Source organism: Eupeodes corollae, chromosome 2 (genome assembly GCF_945859685.1).
Source record: "Eupeodes corollae chromosome 2, idEupCoro1.1, whole genome shotgun sequence".
NCBI lineage: Eukaryota > Metazoa > Arthropoda > Insecta > Diptera > Syrphidae > Eupeodes > Eupeodes corollae.
In genome coordinates, this window is record NC_079148.1 from 156,109,907 (window position 1) to 156,127,572 (window position 17,666).

Genomic DNA, 17,666 nt, shown 5'->3' on the forward strand with positions numbered 1-17,666 from the left:
CTCGCCCATTTTCTCGAGTTTTCTAAGTAAAGATCAACTTAATGTGACATGTGAATTTTTGTTTTATTCTTAATGAGTTTTATTTGCAAAAGAATTCTATTCAAATATTCCAACATTCATAAGCCACTTTTAACCATTTCTGATTAAGAACAAACCAACATCAACTGACCTATTTTAGAAAAATAATATTATCAAATTGAAAGCACATAATAAACCATGACAACCACTTTGCCTGATTGACTACAAATCATTAATTTACAAATTGATACAAAGCAGCTTTCACCACCTCTATTATGTTAAATTTATATACCTACCTATCTATGTTATGCCCTCATAAGATTAGTTCCATAAATGAACCGCACGCTATTAATTAATTTCATGTCAACCATAATGTATACACATAAGTTCTATAAGTTCCTCTGATGGCAAAAGGCAAAACCACACATTCTCGATTAATCCCTTGAGCATTAAAATCATTCTTGTTTTTCCTTATTTATTTGTTTCTTCCACTTTTAGCTTAAGAAAACACAACACGTAGGAAGGCCAAAAGGAAGTACATTACATAAAAATGTATGCATACACATATATTTATAAGAACTGATTGTCATTATTGGCAAAAATGTGTCACTTTAAATGCAGCAAAAAAGAAAACAAATCCGATAAAAAGCAATTGAATTTCTTAAATTGTAAGAATTCTTTGGGTCACTTCTTGCAACTTCCTCCAACCACCAACCAGCAACCAGAAAACCCCCATAATCATCATCATCATCGTCCTTAATGCATTCGAGAAAATTAAAACTTAAAATATCGACACAGAAAAAAAAGTGAAATTCCAATAAAACGCGTTGATACAGACAGACAGTCAGATTGTTTACCAACAAATAACTGACCATTGACTGCAAAACTGCAGTAAGACAGCAGAAGAAATAATCAGCAATATCAATGAGCACAGAAGGTTGCCAACATAAGGTTTTCATGTTGAATCGAGTGAAAAGCTGTCCTTATTTTTTATAAGAAAACTACGACTATATTTAATAAGAAAATTTGTATTCAATAAAAATTAACATTAGTAAAGGTTTTTATTCAAACATTTTTGATGTTAACCGTTATAGCTTTTTCTGCTGTTTAGATGTTGAAAAATTACTTGACTTTTATGTTACATTTATACATGATTATTATACCAAATAGGTGACTCTTACACGCATTTAGAAGCATTTGTTTAAAGATTGCAGAAAATGAAAAAAGTGCGTATACGCCTTAGTGAACTTTTCTTTTATATCCGTTTTAGAAGGATCAAAACAAGGTTTACCTTATAAAATTAATTTTATCTATAGACAGTGCTTCAGCTTTGGTATAACTTTCTAAATTTTTGACACTAAGGACACATTAACATGAGAATGAGACATTTTTGAAGACCAAATCCTTTTGAATATCGGAAAAATATTTCGATGTTTTAAGCGATAATTTTAGTTATTTCTGATTACAAGTTTTATTTCTGGATAAATTGAACAGCTAAAGTATCTGTTAATACAAATTGATGGCAACCCTGCAAACTTAGCAAACTCAACGCTAAGAAAAAAGCACAAAAATGCAAATCTCAACTTAAGAACTCAATTTACTTTGGTCATTATTTAGTTGTCTTTAGCTGGATTCTTTGCACTTTTTTTCGTGTTTTGCTACCTACTTTTTATTAATTTTTTTTTATTAAGCTGAGTACTTTGGTAAATGAGGAAATGAGGCAAAAAGACTGAATTTCTAAGTGGAAGTGGAAGAAAATGGAAACAACCCACCTCTACACTTCACGTTTTCACAGTCATCAGAAACAGAGGAGAGTAAAAAGAAAGAACATACAACAACAGCACCAACAAAAAATAATAAAAACATAAATAAAACTCAGAATAACCGCAGAATTTAGTCGAAAGGAATTTTCTAGCTTTTCTTACCTTACAATTTATGTAGGTATTATATTCAGGGTAGATATAGTTATAAAAGATACATCTGGCAGAAACAACTATAAAATATGTTTTACGAATAACGAACTCGTATATATATTTATATATAAATGAAAAGTTATCCATCTGTGAAATGAGAAAATTCGCGTTTTGCGTTTTTAAGCACCATCATACTTTGAGGTGGGTTTGTGTTTATTTGTCTCTCATTAGTTAGTAGCTAGTTTTTTTGTACCTACTTATACAAAATTACTACGAAAAAGTAGTTTGGTTTTATTTTATAGGAAAGTTATATTATTTTTGCTTATGATGGCAAGTAGCGGCAAAAAGAAGTAAAACTGAATTAAGATGTGTTTCGGACAAATGAGGTTTCTGGTTTGTCAGGTGACTGTAAATTCCAAGACATTGTCCTAATAAATGAAGAAAATCAGCAGACTTGTTTTTAATTTACTTTTTTTTATAGCAAATAAAAGGTGTCCCATAATTTAAGCAAAAATTAATAGTACAGTTTTGGAAGTGGAAACAAAATTTTGCAATGTGTCAGCTGTCACTTTGGGGTTAGAAAAATTATTCAGCAATTTTTCGGCTGTAATATTAATTCATTCATAACCAAACAGTAAAACAAATATCGTCACTACTTTATCTCTTCGACAAGGCTTTTGACAGCGTAAACTCGAAGTGTATGACATGTCCAAATGTCAAGTACAGAGTGGAGTCAGGCAGGGCTGTATGCTATCACCAATTTTGTTTTTATTGGTGATCAGTGATAAAAAGGCTTGACAGAAAAAGGAGAAATGAGATGAATTCTTACAACTTGCTTAAACCATCTCGTCTACACACACGATGTATTGTTGATCTCTCATAGGATCATGGATCCCCATCAAATGAAAGTAGTTGGGCAGAAATGTTCGGACTGACAAACAATACGGAAGAAAATAAGATACTGAAACTTGAAACTTCTCAATCATTCTTTATATTCCTCAATAACCAGCAGAGAAAGTATTGTCTCTTTTAAAGGCGGAACAGTCACCGGTCAGGACAATATTAAATGAAGGCAAAAGTGGCAGTGGGTTGTGAACAGGCTTATGTCATTAAACCGTAATGACTCCTTTGGAAACATCAGGCAATCAAGAAGTAGTTAAAGGCCTTTGTTTCGCAAGATTTTGAAGGCCTGAGGACCTTAATAAATAAGTAGGTCACTATACCTTTTTTAAAGTATTCAAGAAAATAAGGAAACACCTTATTTTAAGGGAACAGTAATTAAGATCTCAAAAAATGTGTCACTTTAAGAATGCTCATCAGTACACATCTGTCTTACTGTTATGAACTGATATTTGTTCTTTAGCGGCACTACGCGAATATGGAATGCTTTATTACACTCTGTTACACTCAGTCTTTGCATTATTTAGGAATTCAAAATCAATTACATAGACACTTCATTTCGAACCCTCTCTTTGGTGTACAAAATTTTTCCTGGCCATATTATTTATGCAAGAGGACATTAAGATCTTGTGGTGTAACATTTTAAGACTTTTTTTAGGAATAGGGCACATCAGAGATTCGGCCCATGCTAATGTTCCTCAATCGATTGAAGAACTTAAAGATGGAATTTATGAAGTCCGGAACATACTGAAGTAAATGTGAGAATTGGCCTTGCAAAATATCATGGAAAGAATATGCTTCTGCAGCCGTAGTAGAGTCGGTTTTTTTTTTTCTTGGGAAACCCTTTGATTTTTTTATCGTCTTGAATATTTTAAAAGATTAAGAATTTTTGAACACCGAAATAGAAGCATCGACAATTTGAAAACAAGTAGAAGAAGCTTTGTGTGGCCGATTCACCTCAATTTTTAAGTGGTAATGTTCTATTCCTGGTTATATTTATTCGTGCCTTCAAAAAAAAAACCGTTGTATTCTCCATTTTTAAGCTGAATTTATTTATTGTGTATCGCTCTTTAAAAATCCCAAATCAGAATTATTTACCGGTAACAAAGGAATTCCTAAATAATGTTTGCAGCAGCACTATTCCCGGTTTGTTTGGTGTACGGTCTACGTTTCGGCTTGGTGGTGGTAAAATAGGTACACAACACATTTTATATAGAGATAAAGCAAAACAAACCCATTTTAAAAATTGAGGACAACTGCACTTATCCATCGTCGTCCATTTAGGGAATATCCACTTGGGGCGAATATATACTATGTATGAATTGAATGCAGGAAAGCAGATCATTTGTATCACGAAATGAAATCTAAAAATCAGTTCAAGCTGATTGTGAGTCTGCCTGGTGCGGGCTTAAACATACCACACGGGATTCGAGACACGGGACACAGCAGCGGGCACTCTATACATTCTACGGATGCATCCATTTGAATATGTAACTTTTGTGGTCAAGCAAAGTAATATGTAGTCTATACATTTATCTATGAGATAGACCTCGATGTGGTCTGGGTATAATATAGGAGTATGTTTAGGTTTACGGATAGCCTAGTCTTCCATATTTGTGGCAGGTTGATTGCATTGCTTTTACAAACCACTGAACTACTATAAGTAGAGTTATAGTTAGTTAGTTGGTTGTAAGTTAAGCATAAAGGAAATCCAGCTTGTAAGAACAAAAATGGATATAATAGAATTACCAATATACGTTACAACCCGACCATCTTGTTGGGCTGGCTAGCTGGCCATTGTTATAAGAGCTTCATTGTTAACGGACATTTTCCTCATTTTGAGTTTACATTTTTTTTGTTTCGTTTATTTCTCCTGATTTGAATAAATTTAGCTTGAAATTTATTCCTGAGGAGTAAACGGACGCAGCGCAGCATATAAACCGAACCGACCGACCAACCCACGGGAACACGTCATGCAATCGGATGTATCTTTATGGGAATATAAAATAATTAAAAAGCTGCAGCTCATTAGACATGAAAGAAAGAACATACCTCGTATTCGTACGTACGTACGTCGCGTCGTTGGTTTGGTTGTACATAATGCGAAATTTGCCTGCCTTGATGTTAAAACACCGAAAATGCAGAGAATAACATCAGCAGCAGAAGCAGCAGCCGAAAAAATGAATGGATGCAATGTTTCCCAAAAATACGAGCTCTCATAATGAAGACATCAAATCATATTAAATGCATCGTAAATTAATGCTTCCATGCAGAAAAGTGGAACGAACGACTTTTGGCATTTTGTATATAGGTATACGAAGCGGTGCGGTGTTGATGCTGTAGATGTAGACATACTGCTGCTGAAAAAGTTTTGTTTCGGTACCATCAGGGATGCGGCATGTATAGCCGCACAAATGTGATGCGTAACGTATATTCCTTAATGACCGCATGCAAGGTATTTTAAGCTCAAAAGAAAATTGTTTGGCATACTTATTTTTAGAGATTCTGTTTTATATTTTGATTTTTATTCATCATCATAATTCTGACATTAAAATACTTATTTAAATGCATATACATATGTATATTTACCTGAATAAAAGTACCTGAGATAATTTAATAATATTATTATATGCCTCGGTTCAACCGTCAATAGGTCTTACCAGAAACAGATGTTAATTGAGACTCAAATTGGAAAAGTTAAAGGCTAATTAAATCGCAATAACGAAAAGTCAGTCTTCAAGATGTTAAGTAATAGCTTGACAGTTTGTTTGCAAAAACGTGCTCTATTTAATTGGTTGAAATATATATGAAGTACATAAGTGAACTTTTTCGGTGAAGAGGCATAACAGATGATTCCTTAATTTGAATATTATGAAGAAATCAGAGTAATTTTAAACTACTATTAAATTTTAACGAGGATTAGAAACCTGCACCTGATTGTCAGAGGCCCGATTTCTGTACGGACTGTCGCTCGTTTTTATTAATTCATTTTATTTCTTAAATTATGTTTATTAAGCAATTTATCAAAAATTAAATTTCACAAGAATTTTCGCATTATTTTCGAGACTTAAAACAATTTAATTAGTGTTTTATTATCATTGACACAGACAGTACTTCAAATTAAACTGCTTTTAAAAATATCAACAACCGTTCGTCTTATATTTTAAAAATCAGTTAAACCATCATCAAACTTGGAGAACAACTTAAGAATATTTAACTCCAAGGCCATGTCGGTGTTTAAAGCAATGAATACGAACAGTAAAGCTTTCAACAATAATAATTGCTTTGAACAGCGATCAAGTTACCTTACAGTATCAGCATACTAAAAAAGATGCCTCGAAAGACACAAGATCTAATTTGCAAGATTAATAAATATTGCATTGGTCCCTTCTGTAAATCAGAATCGAAGTCCAGCTATCTATCCAACCTCTTGTTAATAAATAAATGAATGCTAAGCAACAGTCACCTAAATAACAAAGATACAACCCTCACGTCTCATATACCATCTATGTCACCTTCAAAACCAGACTGAAAATCATCGAAACTTGTATTACTTTTTAATAATGCCATTTAAAAACCTAATTTTTGGTTCCTTCTGAACCAACTGTTTTAACAATTTTAAACATATTTAATTTAGATGAGAGCATTTAAAATAATTATTATATAATATAATAATAAGTGCTGAAGTCGGTATTTGTTTAACCTATGCCAAGCTCCACACGTAATTGGCATGTCAGCGAAATTGATAATGCTTTCGAATTTAATTGTGTTGAGCCTCGTGAATTAATAACTACTATTAGGTCTCTAATGCTGCAAGTTTATTAAAGTAATTTCACCTTTTATTATAGCAACACATAATTGATCAATTAATAATAGTGAGATCCCAGGGCAATGGAAAAGTGCAATAGTTCCAAATATTCCAAAAAAGAATAATGCAATCGAACCAATCGAACTTTAGGCCAATAAGTTTACTTCCACTTTTCAGAAAAGTTGCAGACAAAATTTTGGCTGACCAAATAATAACTTTCTTGGAACTTCATAACCTATTAATTAAATGACAATCAAGCTTTCGCGCTAAACGAAGCTGTGAACCTGCTGTTTTGAAGGTCACAACAGATTTTCGTAAAATTCTGGATCGTGGACAAATTGGTATAATGGTTCTGCTTGACTTTTCAAAGGCGTTTGATAGCATAGACTATACTTTTTTGCCCATTCAATTCTTTCTGAGCTATTTGTTGAATAGAAGTCAATCAATAAAAACTGGCATCGGAACATCCAGTCTCTATAATACGAACAGCGGAGTTCCTCAGGGTTCAGTTCTTGGACCTCTGCTGTTCTCGATGTTCATCAATGACTTTCCTGATCTTGTTCAACATTCGTTTGTACATATGTATGCAGATATTATTATCTACAACTTTTGTGACCAGATCAACTTGGGTTGCTGTGTTAGCCAAATAAAAAATGACAAAAATGGGTTTCAAATAAATTGCTTCTAAATCCTTCAAAAAAACAGTGAGCATGCCCTGTTCTCGAAGACAAATTAATAATGAAAACCTTCCTATGACAATTTTAAAAGGACAAAGTGTTGAGTATGTGACTAAAGTGAAGTACTTGGGCTATCAAATAAATAATCGTTTAACATGTTGTGATACAGTCTCAGATGCCATACGAAAAATGTATGGTGCACTCAGATCCTTAAGACCATCGCTCACTTCCTGGATTCAGATATAAAATATATCTTGTTAAGAGTTTAATACTACCATTCCTTACTTATTACTCGTCTGTTTATCCCGATTTAGATTCAGCATGTAAGTGAAAATGAAATGTTGTTTCCAATGATTACATCCGTTTCATTTTTGGCATACCGCGATTCGTCAGTGTTTCTCATCTTCAAAAATTGTTTCTAGGTTTAAGCATGGGAAACTATCTTGAAAAAAAAAATATCCGAGCTACTTGGAAGAACTACTTCGGTTTGCCTACTCAAAAAGAGACTTGAGAACAATATTACCGCGCTTCTCACATACTATTGCCAAAAGATCATTCCTCATGTCTATAGTTCGTTTGTGGAATACACTAACAATCGAATCGCAGAGAATAACCTCATCAATTTTGTTCAGGGAAAGGGTACCTTTGTTATTCTCGAATTCTTTAAATTAGTTCTAAGTATTCTTTTTATTCTAACTTTATGTATGCATTAAAATTAAATTTTTGTGTACAATGTATATTTTAAGTATTTGTCAAAAATGTTAAATTGGTAACTGTTAATTTTCATGCATGTAAAAGATTTATTATCTTGTTGCAATTAGTAAATAAATAAATTAATACAAAAATAATATTTTTTAGTCCTCAAATATTAAAAAAATGATACTTTTATGACGTAACAATGTTAATTGAAGCCGGTTTTATTTTTGTCCTTTCAGATATGTGGGAGTAGAGTATTCTATGAATAAAGAATTAATCCACATTTTTCATTTTTTTTTCAATAATGATAATGATAATCATAATTATCAATTCACTAACATTTCTTTTTACATTTAGAGAATCATAACCATTTATTCAAAACTCGTGTCCACGGTCCAAAGTTAAAACCATCACACGCTGAGTTTCAATATCATATGCATAATGAAATACTGATTTCTGCTTTGATAGCAAAGTTTCAAAAAAAGAATAACCCAATTACATATCATCATACCCAATTGGTTCAATTAAGTCTCAAAACAAATTGTTTCTGCAATGAAATTCAAAAAATAAAAATATTAACAACAACAGCAACAAAAAACTAAAACATAAACAACAAACAAAATATTAACCACCTTATTCGAGATGTTTGCGTTCGTGTAGCAAAAATCGATTTGCATCACAAAATACCGCCCGCTGAGTGCAAGAGTATCTCTTAAGCTCTGTTTGTGCGACCTGCTGTGAGACTTACAACTGTTTGCAGGCTGACATGAGCCTTAATAATGGAACTACGCAAATCCAGTTTAGTTAAGTTTTTGTTTTTGTATCCATGGACATTATTTCTTCTTCTCTCATCAGGATCTCTCATATCTTTATAGCTTTCATTTCATTAAAATAGTTTATAGAAGTTGTATTAATAGAATCTTTTCTGTCAGTTGTTTAACATATTATAAAATACATAGCTTGCCTAAAGGATTTCAACAGATAAAAAGGAAACAAGTTTTAGGAACTATGACTAACTTTTTAGGTGCTAAAAATTTGTAAGGTGTTTATTTTTACCATTTTAAAAAAGTTTTAGTTCAAAGTTAAGACATTTTGATGACCACACAAAATTTCTTTCTATAAAACTCAATTTGTCTAATCTTTTGTATTAACTTAATCGTCTAAAGTTTATGATTATTCTCACAGTCTAATCCAGACCAAGGGACAATGGTCTTTCGAATGAGGAAATAAAGTCACAAAATGCTGATTAAAGAAATGAAATGTTTATATTTTTGTGATAAATTTTATTCTTCATTTTTATTTTTATTTCACAACGAACCATCGTAAAAGGAGAATATTGTGAATTCATATAAACAAAAAGCAGAAAAACAAAATGCTCGCAGGAAAAAGGCAACTTCGATTAAGGTCTATTAAATTTTATGAGACCGCCTTATTTTTTTATTTTTATATTTTTCTCAAGAACATGAAGAAGGGCAAAACAAAAATTACGTACCTAAATGCATATTCAGAGTGAATTTAATTTTATAAAATTACCAACAACAGCAACAATAACATGGCGCTTAAAATGGTCGTTGGTTCATTCAAAAATAAAAGAAGAAAATAAAGAAAAAATTATAATATGCGAGCTTCATGAAGGTATTAAAAAATAAACGATTGCAAATTAAGGAGTCTACGCAGATTTTTATAATATACGCAAATGAAAAGTAATTAAAATACTGCTGGCTGTTGGGTCCTTTAAGACCTTTTTTTTCTTCTTTTATTTAAAAAAGGGTTTGTTGAGTTGTGAGAGTTTTTGCGGTCCTCATTATTTTATCATCTATAACCTGGCCTTAATATGCATTTTTGTGAAATATTTTCGCAATTAAATGTTTGCTCATAAACAAAAGCCATAAGGTTATATTAAACAAAGGATTTGTTGTTCTTTTATTGTATAAAGATTTGACTCCATTAAATGTTTGAATGAATTTAAAGCACTTTTAGACAATAGAATTGTTTTCATAAAAGATGTGAATTAATTCAAATATAATTGGAAAAGTTTTCTCTTAAATTGAGTGACGAACAATGTTTAGATTTTTAAATTATTTTTAATTTATTTTGTATATATTTTTGTTTAATAGAAGCAAACAAATTTAAAATTAAAAAAGACGAAGGATTGAAAAATGCGAAAGGAGAAAGTTATGGTAATATTTTTCAGACGGACCTAAAAAAAAGTGTAAAAAGATGTATTTCACATTTTTGTTAGCAAAATACAATACAAGAAAATTTAAAAGATTTTGTACAATTTTTAAGCCTTTCCGTAAATTTCCAAATAATGATTTTTTATAATTTTGAATGGTTTTACAGAATTTTAAAATCTCTAAATATTTCGCTTTGTATTAATTAATTTTTTATTTTCTAAAGCCATATGATAGGAATTCCAAAATCGGTATCTTCTTCAGATTTAAATTTGCTTGCTTGTTTCATACTTTAAGACGCTTTCAGATGCATCGACTTTAATAAAAGAATATTCTTTTTGGATTGTGCGATGAATTACAATTTTCGAAAAACTATGAAATTGTTAAAGTTTTAAAAAATTGCTGCAATGCTAAAAATTGGTTTAAAAAAATGTTGTTTGCAGTTTTTGACGAAAAAGTTTAAGATTCGACGATTTTTTTCTTGTATGAAAACATTTCTAGTTGATTGAAATAGCTGATAATAAAAAATGGAATCAATCTAAAAATGTTAACTCTACACATTTCATGTCATTGTTTTATATTAAAAGAAACCAATTTAAATGTCATCGGACATTCTTTTTGAATTGAAATTGATTTTTAATAACAATTAAAAGTTTTACATGAAAAATAAAGATGAAAACATTTTTGTAAACATATATTAAACCAAATTCCAGTATTTATTTTTCTACTTCAAATCTAAAAAATATATGCAATAACTCTGCTCACAATTAAGCTGAAAGGACGAAGAGAAAAAAAACTTACATAAATATTTAAACTACACAAAAACCAGAGAGAAGTAATATAATTTTCGTATGAAGTAATTAACAAACCGAGTAAACTAATAAATTAGCACTAGTTAGAGAGAGAATATTCTGTGTGCGGTTCGGCGCCACTATGTTAACACAAAGTTCTACATAACCAATCCTCTCTCTCCACCCTGCACACTCACCTATTCATGCCTCCTACGTTTGGTTCATATATGTATAGAGAATGTTAGGTCCTGATATTGTACCGTTATGCATGTACTTTTGCAAGTTTTTCGGAACCAAACAGTATCTGGGTTTTTCGTTGTTATCGTTGTACTTTTTTTTTTTTAAATATTTTATTAAAATAATCGCTACCGCAATGCACCGTTTTGTGTAAACCAACTGCGTGGTAATTGATTATTTTTGTTCAGTATATTTCTCTTTTTTTTTTTTAAATGTGAATTTAATTTTAAAATTTGAAATTTAAACAACGAGTTAGTGTGGAATGTTTTCATAAGAAAACAAAATTAAATAGAATGAAAATTTCCTACAGGCAATAGGTAAAATGCATACTTGGATGTTTAACAATGATTGCAAATTGAACTTTTTTAAATGTTGTATCTCCAATAAAGCGTTTAAATAACAAACATCAAAATGTTTTTTTAAATATTTGTTTAAAGAACTTTTTTTGTTTTATTTCGTATTCATTATCAAACAGACAATTAATAATGGAATTAAATTAAAAAAAGAAATGAATGCGTTTGTTTAAAAACAAAAATATTTTCCAAAAATCTTAAAGAATTTGACTCACAAAAATTGTTAACATTTTGATTGTTTTGAGTTTCAGTTTAAGTGAAATATAGGGGGTATTTCCATATGCCAGCTAAACAAAAATGTTATTGAATGAAACTTAGCTCTTGTTGATTCTCATACTTAAAAATTTGTTTGCATGTAATTTTTATCATCTCAAGGACGCATGGTACTGCTGACACCATCCGTTACTAATCATTATTAAAATTTAAACTTCAAAATATATTCTCAGTAAGAGTATTTAAAAATATACTTCAAAATTAATAAAATACTTTAGCAGAGCCCCTTCTGTGCTCAAAATTAATATTAATGCCAAAGCTCTTTTCTCTAAATTGTATAAAATAACCAAAAATTAATAACATTTTATCATCACCATTCGCTATTTATTATTTTTAAAAATTAAACTTAAAATGTAAAACACAGACAGCGTATTTCATAATATACTTATATTAAAACTAAAAAAAACTATCTAAGCAGAGCCCCTTCTGTACTAGCAGATTAATATTTATGTCCCAGCTTTATCATTTAAATTGTAGATAATATGTTAACCAATTAATATTATACAATTTCTGATAGCAAAAATTATTCAAAGTTGTTATCGTTCAAGATACTCCATAATTTCAAATGTGACTTTTACTATTTATTTTTTGGCTTTACATGTCAAGCATGTTTTTACAATTTTGACTTTCAAAAACGGACGATTATTATATTAAGAATGTTCTGTAAACAATAAAGAAATAAGTGTTTTTTTTATTTAAGAGTTCAAATTTTCTAGAGATGATTCGGGAAAAATAGTTTCTACCTATTTTCTATAGTTTTCCCTTGTGTTTTAAAATAGTTTTAAAAAAGTGGATAGTGAATCAAAAATAAATTTTACGTAATTTTTAAAAATAATCAAAAAACAACCCAAGGTTTCCGAAAAAATGCTTTCATTCATATTTCAACACACTTACTTGGTAAAAGTATCAGAAAAGAAGCAATGTGTGAATCAAATTTCATAAAATAATAAATACAATTTAGAAAATTAAAAAATTCCTCATTCCACTTACCTATTAATTTTGCTTGTAATTACATTTCCAACATCCGCGAGTAATCCTGTAGAAGATTTTTCTATTAATTTCCTTCTTCTATTAAATGAGGAAAACAAACAAAAACACTGCGTTAGCTTTAACAATTTTTTTTCAAGAAAAATTAACACTCTTATATATTCTCTCCTCAATTTCTTAGGCACTTATTATAAATGTAGTTTTTCTAGATGAAAGAAGCGATTTTCATTTCGATTTTATTATTTATATTTTTTTATTTTTACACCGAATGCTTAGGGAATACACAAAATATACAGGAATATACCCGACGCGACGACAACGACGAAGACCGCGATGACCACGACATACAACGCGAAAGGTCTTAACGATTCAAAACGGGGTAAGGGAGAGGGACACGCATGTAATATACTCTCACTACACGGAATTTCAATAAGCGTAAAATTCGCATTTAACGTTTTTGTGGGCTGTTAAATTTGTCACATAAATTTTGCACTGGCAGCGTCCGGCGGCGGCACGGCTGCGGCAACCGAGCGTTCTGAATTTTAATTATACACGTCGCGTTCGTTCAATATAAACATAACTAAGTACTTTTTTGTATTTTTGTAAATATTGAAATGATGATTTTATGACCGACAACGAGAACGACGACGAAAGCAATATACAGCACCAATCCCAGGATTAGATCGAGTTATATTAATAAACAAATTCCGATAAAAATAATAATTATTGTTCATCGGATTTGCTGAGATTTTCTTAACATCTTCTGCAACAAGTGTGACATTTATGTCATAATTAAGTTGAGAAATTGATGCTTTGCTAAGCTTGGTTCTAGTTGATGCCTTTAAAGTGGTTTTACGAAGTGAAGAGATCATGAACTGACCATTTTTTGACATCTTAATTGATGATGAGGCCAGAAAGCAATCTGTAAAGAAGGAATGAAAGAGTTTATTATGAATGGTTAATTAAATTGGACTAAGCAAATGGTATTAATTTATTTTTCGCATTAAAACGGAAATGCTATTACTCAATAGGCTTTTAGAGCTTTTTTGGACTTCCTCTAGGAATAGAAATATATTTTAAACTAAAATTGTTATTCTCGTATGGTTTGAAAATCTTTTTTAGGGCAAAGTTATTTAATTTTTCTAAAAACATAATCACAAGCCAAAGCTATTGCAAATTTTGTAATTTTGTAAGTACATTGTGTTGCGCGGAGCTCCTTTTTAAAAATTATTCATTGTTACCACGATTCCCAGTATCTTATCCACTTATCTTTTCCACAAAACAACCATCAAGCGATCCCATGCTTTAGCTAAATATACAACTTTACCATTATTTTCCGATTTAATTTGCTATAATTCAGACATTTACTTCTATACGCCAAGCCGAGGTGAGTTGTTGTTGTTATGTTTCGGGTTTTTTTTTAACTTTCAACCTAACGTGGAAAATTGTTTGCCTTCTTTTGCAAGGGGCGCCCTAAATATGTCTGTCTATCTGTCTGCGGCAGCTTTATGTGATAGTGAAGCGGCACGGTCGGTGTAGAGCGGTGCTTTAAGACTTGTCTTAGCTTAGCTTAGCTCAGCTGAGTTGTTGTCGGGTGGCGGCGTCAAAATGTATAATAATATACACTAGATGGTGTTGATCTCAACGTCGACCATTTAAAAGCCACTTGCATGCATGCGAGGTTCCATGCGACTCAAGATTTATGGTTGATTTTTGTAAGAAATGATTTCCGAACAAATTTTTACTCTGACTTTTTGTTTATAGATATAATTCTCAGCTATATAGGCTGAGGTTTTGGTTGTACATTTTTTTTTGGGTTAATGGTGGCTGATATAGTAAAACCAACGATTTATTCAGCTTGTCTTTTAATCCACAAAAGGTGAACCGATAAAAATCAAAGCTCCAATTGGGCTTAAAGATACGTCTATCTTTTGTGTGTATCTGGCTACTTTCTGTGTGAACATATCACAAATCAGACATAGAAGCCAAAAAAAAACAAAACAAGTTTCAAGCTACTTTTATTCATCAGACCCACGAATTGGTCGCAGGTAATTGTTCTTTAGGTATGGAGAAAATCTTGTTAAACCCTTTTGTCTGGATTAAAGTGTGACTTTTTGAGAAAAAGCAACAAAAAAAATACCCATCTATTGGCACGAAACAATAAATTAAAAATGCAAATGCGATAAATTTCAATTACACGAATGAAATAGTCGCCCAGACGACACAGCATGACTGTCAAAGACGAATATTCATGTGCCCGAGCTTGAATATAGAGGGAGCCATAAAGAAAAGTAAAATCATAGACCAACAGTGTTCAGCTGCTGCAAGTACTCGGTGCATTGCTATCAAAACCTTTTCAAAAAGAGTCGCACCTGTGTTTTTGTTAAGAGTTTTCACTCTTCGTGTTGAATGGAAACAAAAATAGGAAAAAAGAAAATATTGTCACTTTCCAAGCTTGATTAATAATCCCAGTTTCGATCATCATTTTCATATTCATTCATCCGCTAAAGCTAGCACCGGCAGACACAGAAGCTGCTGCAGCTTTCCTATGATATTAAACAACAATCGAGGAATTCAATTAGTCAGATAGCATCTCATAAAATACGAATAGGTACTTGATAATAATAATTAATCAAGCTTGTAACCACTTTCGCAGTCGATTACTCAAATGAGTTGGTGATATGCATCGAAGTTGTTATAATGCGCTCGGATATATAAAAATACATCGTTTTGCTGATGCAATACGATTTATAAACATATAGAGGCCATGTTGTGTATCGCAAAGCTAGATTGTCTGCTCTTATCTAGACAGACACACAATCTTCACATGATTTCCCCGACAGAAGTCACGATTAGTTAGTTTCATTCGAGACGCTAAAAATGAGAAGCGAGATGAGGGATGCGAGACTTAAGACGTATAACCAACGCACGAGAAATTCCTTGTTTCGATATATTGTTGGGGGCGCACCGCACAACTCTACAACTTTCAACTCAAGCAGCGGAATCGGCGGCGGACGTCTAACCAAACACTCGCATGTAATGAATTCAAATTTTCCAAATCAATCAATCGTAAGGAGTAATCACAAGCGGCACTTAACAAATATGGAATTGCTGAGTTGTTAAAAGCTTGTAGCTTGTTGGTTGTTGATGCTGGGGCTGCCGTTTGCTGTTCTGGTAGCACAGCGCAGTGCATAGAAAAACTATATACACACGCAATTGTGAGCAATGTTAACTTAAACGATTGAATACACCGCAAAAAAGTCCATAAACGTAAACGATTATTGCGGCAAATTGAATGATATTTACTTTTGGTTTTAAGGAAATTGTTAACATTTTGATTGTGTCGTTTAAAGTTTGTTGGGAAAGTTTTAAGCCAAATAAGAAAAATAGGCCATTTCGGTGTTTATAAATAAAACAAAATATGTTTTTAGACGAAAAATTACAAGAAATTTATTTCTGCGAAGCGGAACCATACATTTTCTAGAGAAGGCAATGTTCGTTCTTGTTGATTCTCACACTTTTGAGTTGCAATCTTCTATGTGTCGATTTTTTTTTTTCAATGACGCATTAAACTGCTCACACCATCCGCTAGTGATCATCATTAAACACTAATTAAACTCATAATGTTAGCCTTAGATTTTATATTTAAAAAATATGTATGCCTACTTTAAAACTCAACCGAATACCTAAGCAGAGCGCGTTCTGTGCTCGCAAATTCTTATCAAAGTCATAGCTCGTTTCTCTTAATTGTACAAAATAAACATAATTATCTTTGGGCTTATAATTAATTCTACTAGACGAAATTTATTTTTGTGGATGTATGTTGTTTACCAAATATTATGAAAATTGTTACTGAAGTGAGTTTTATAATTTACAATAAAGTTTCTGAAAACAAAATTAAAAGAGTAGAATTGTTGTTTTTAGTCGCATTTATTTTTGATCAAGAAATTGCCTTAGATCAATACAAAATGGAAAACATACTTGAATAAATAAAACAAAATAGTTAATTCTTAAAACATGAAAGTATAAAATTCTTGTTTTGTTGTTTAAGAATTGGAAATCATTTTTCGTGTCTTAAGACCTATGGAGCCAATTTTTGATAGTCGTTGAAAGCAGTATTTTCAACAATTTCTTTAACAATCATATTCAATTAAGACATAAGACGACATTTTTGGAGCCGAACAACTTTTTCTTCTTTATTAAGATTGATCAACGATTAGAGTTGATGATTTTTTTTTAAACACAAATTTCCGGTAAGTTTCTTATAATACATATCGGAAGTGCAAATTTCAAAATAATCCCCTTAAAAAAAGTGGAAAAACTTCAGTGTCGTTTTAAGAAGTTTCAAAGTTTATACTAACCTGAGGTGACATTTGGAATCAATGAAATCATCAAATTACTTTATTAAAATAAAAATCTTAAAACTTTCCGAAATCTGTCTCAAAACCTTATCTTTATTATGCTATTATAATATGAACGTAAACTTTCTCTATTCACTTCATTCATAAACCACAACTCAAAATCTTTGCAGTTTCTTCTGTACACAAACATTTTCTAAATAGCAAACAAAACTAAAAAAAAAGAAAAGTCAAACTTTTTAATAATAAAATTTGATGGAAATATTTTTATTTTTTTCTCAAAATTTTACAATTACTTTTGCATTTGGCGGTTAAAGTTAAAACTTTTCCAAATAGAAAATGTTATAAACTTCCATCGCTGAATAATGCAAAACTTTTCTCCGCGATGCGTCACTTTCTTTGTATTCTCCCCCTAGTACCATATAATCATGCATACATAGCTTGCTTATGCTGACTTGATGGTTGGTAGCTTGGTAAGAAA

At 31.3% G+C, this 17,666-nt stretch overlaps 1 protein-coding gene across 2 annotated transcripts in view; it reads right to left on the reverse strand.

The window, feature by feature from the left end:
- Positions 1–17,666, reverse strand: part of LOC129945941 (uncharacterized) — a 214,447-nt gene that overhangs the window by 145,305 nt on the left and 51,476 nt on the right. For both annotated transcript variants that reach the window (XM_056055924.1, XM_056055925.1), the window contains exon 2: positions 12,831–13,749. The gene's annotated coding sequence lies outside the window, so the exon portion shown is untranslated. The remainder of the gene's footprint in view (positions 1–12,830; positions 13,750–17,666) is intronic.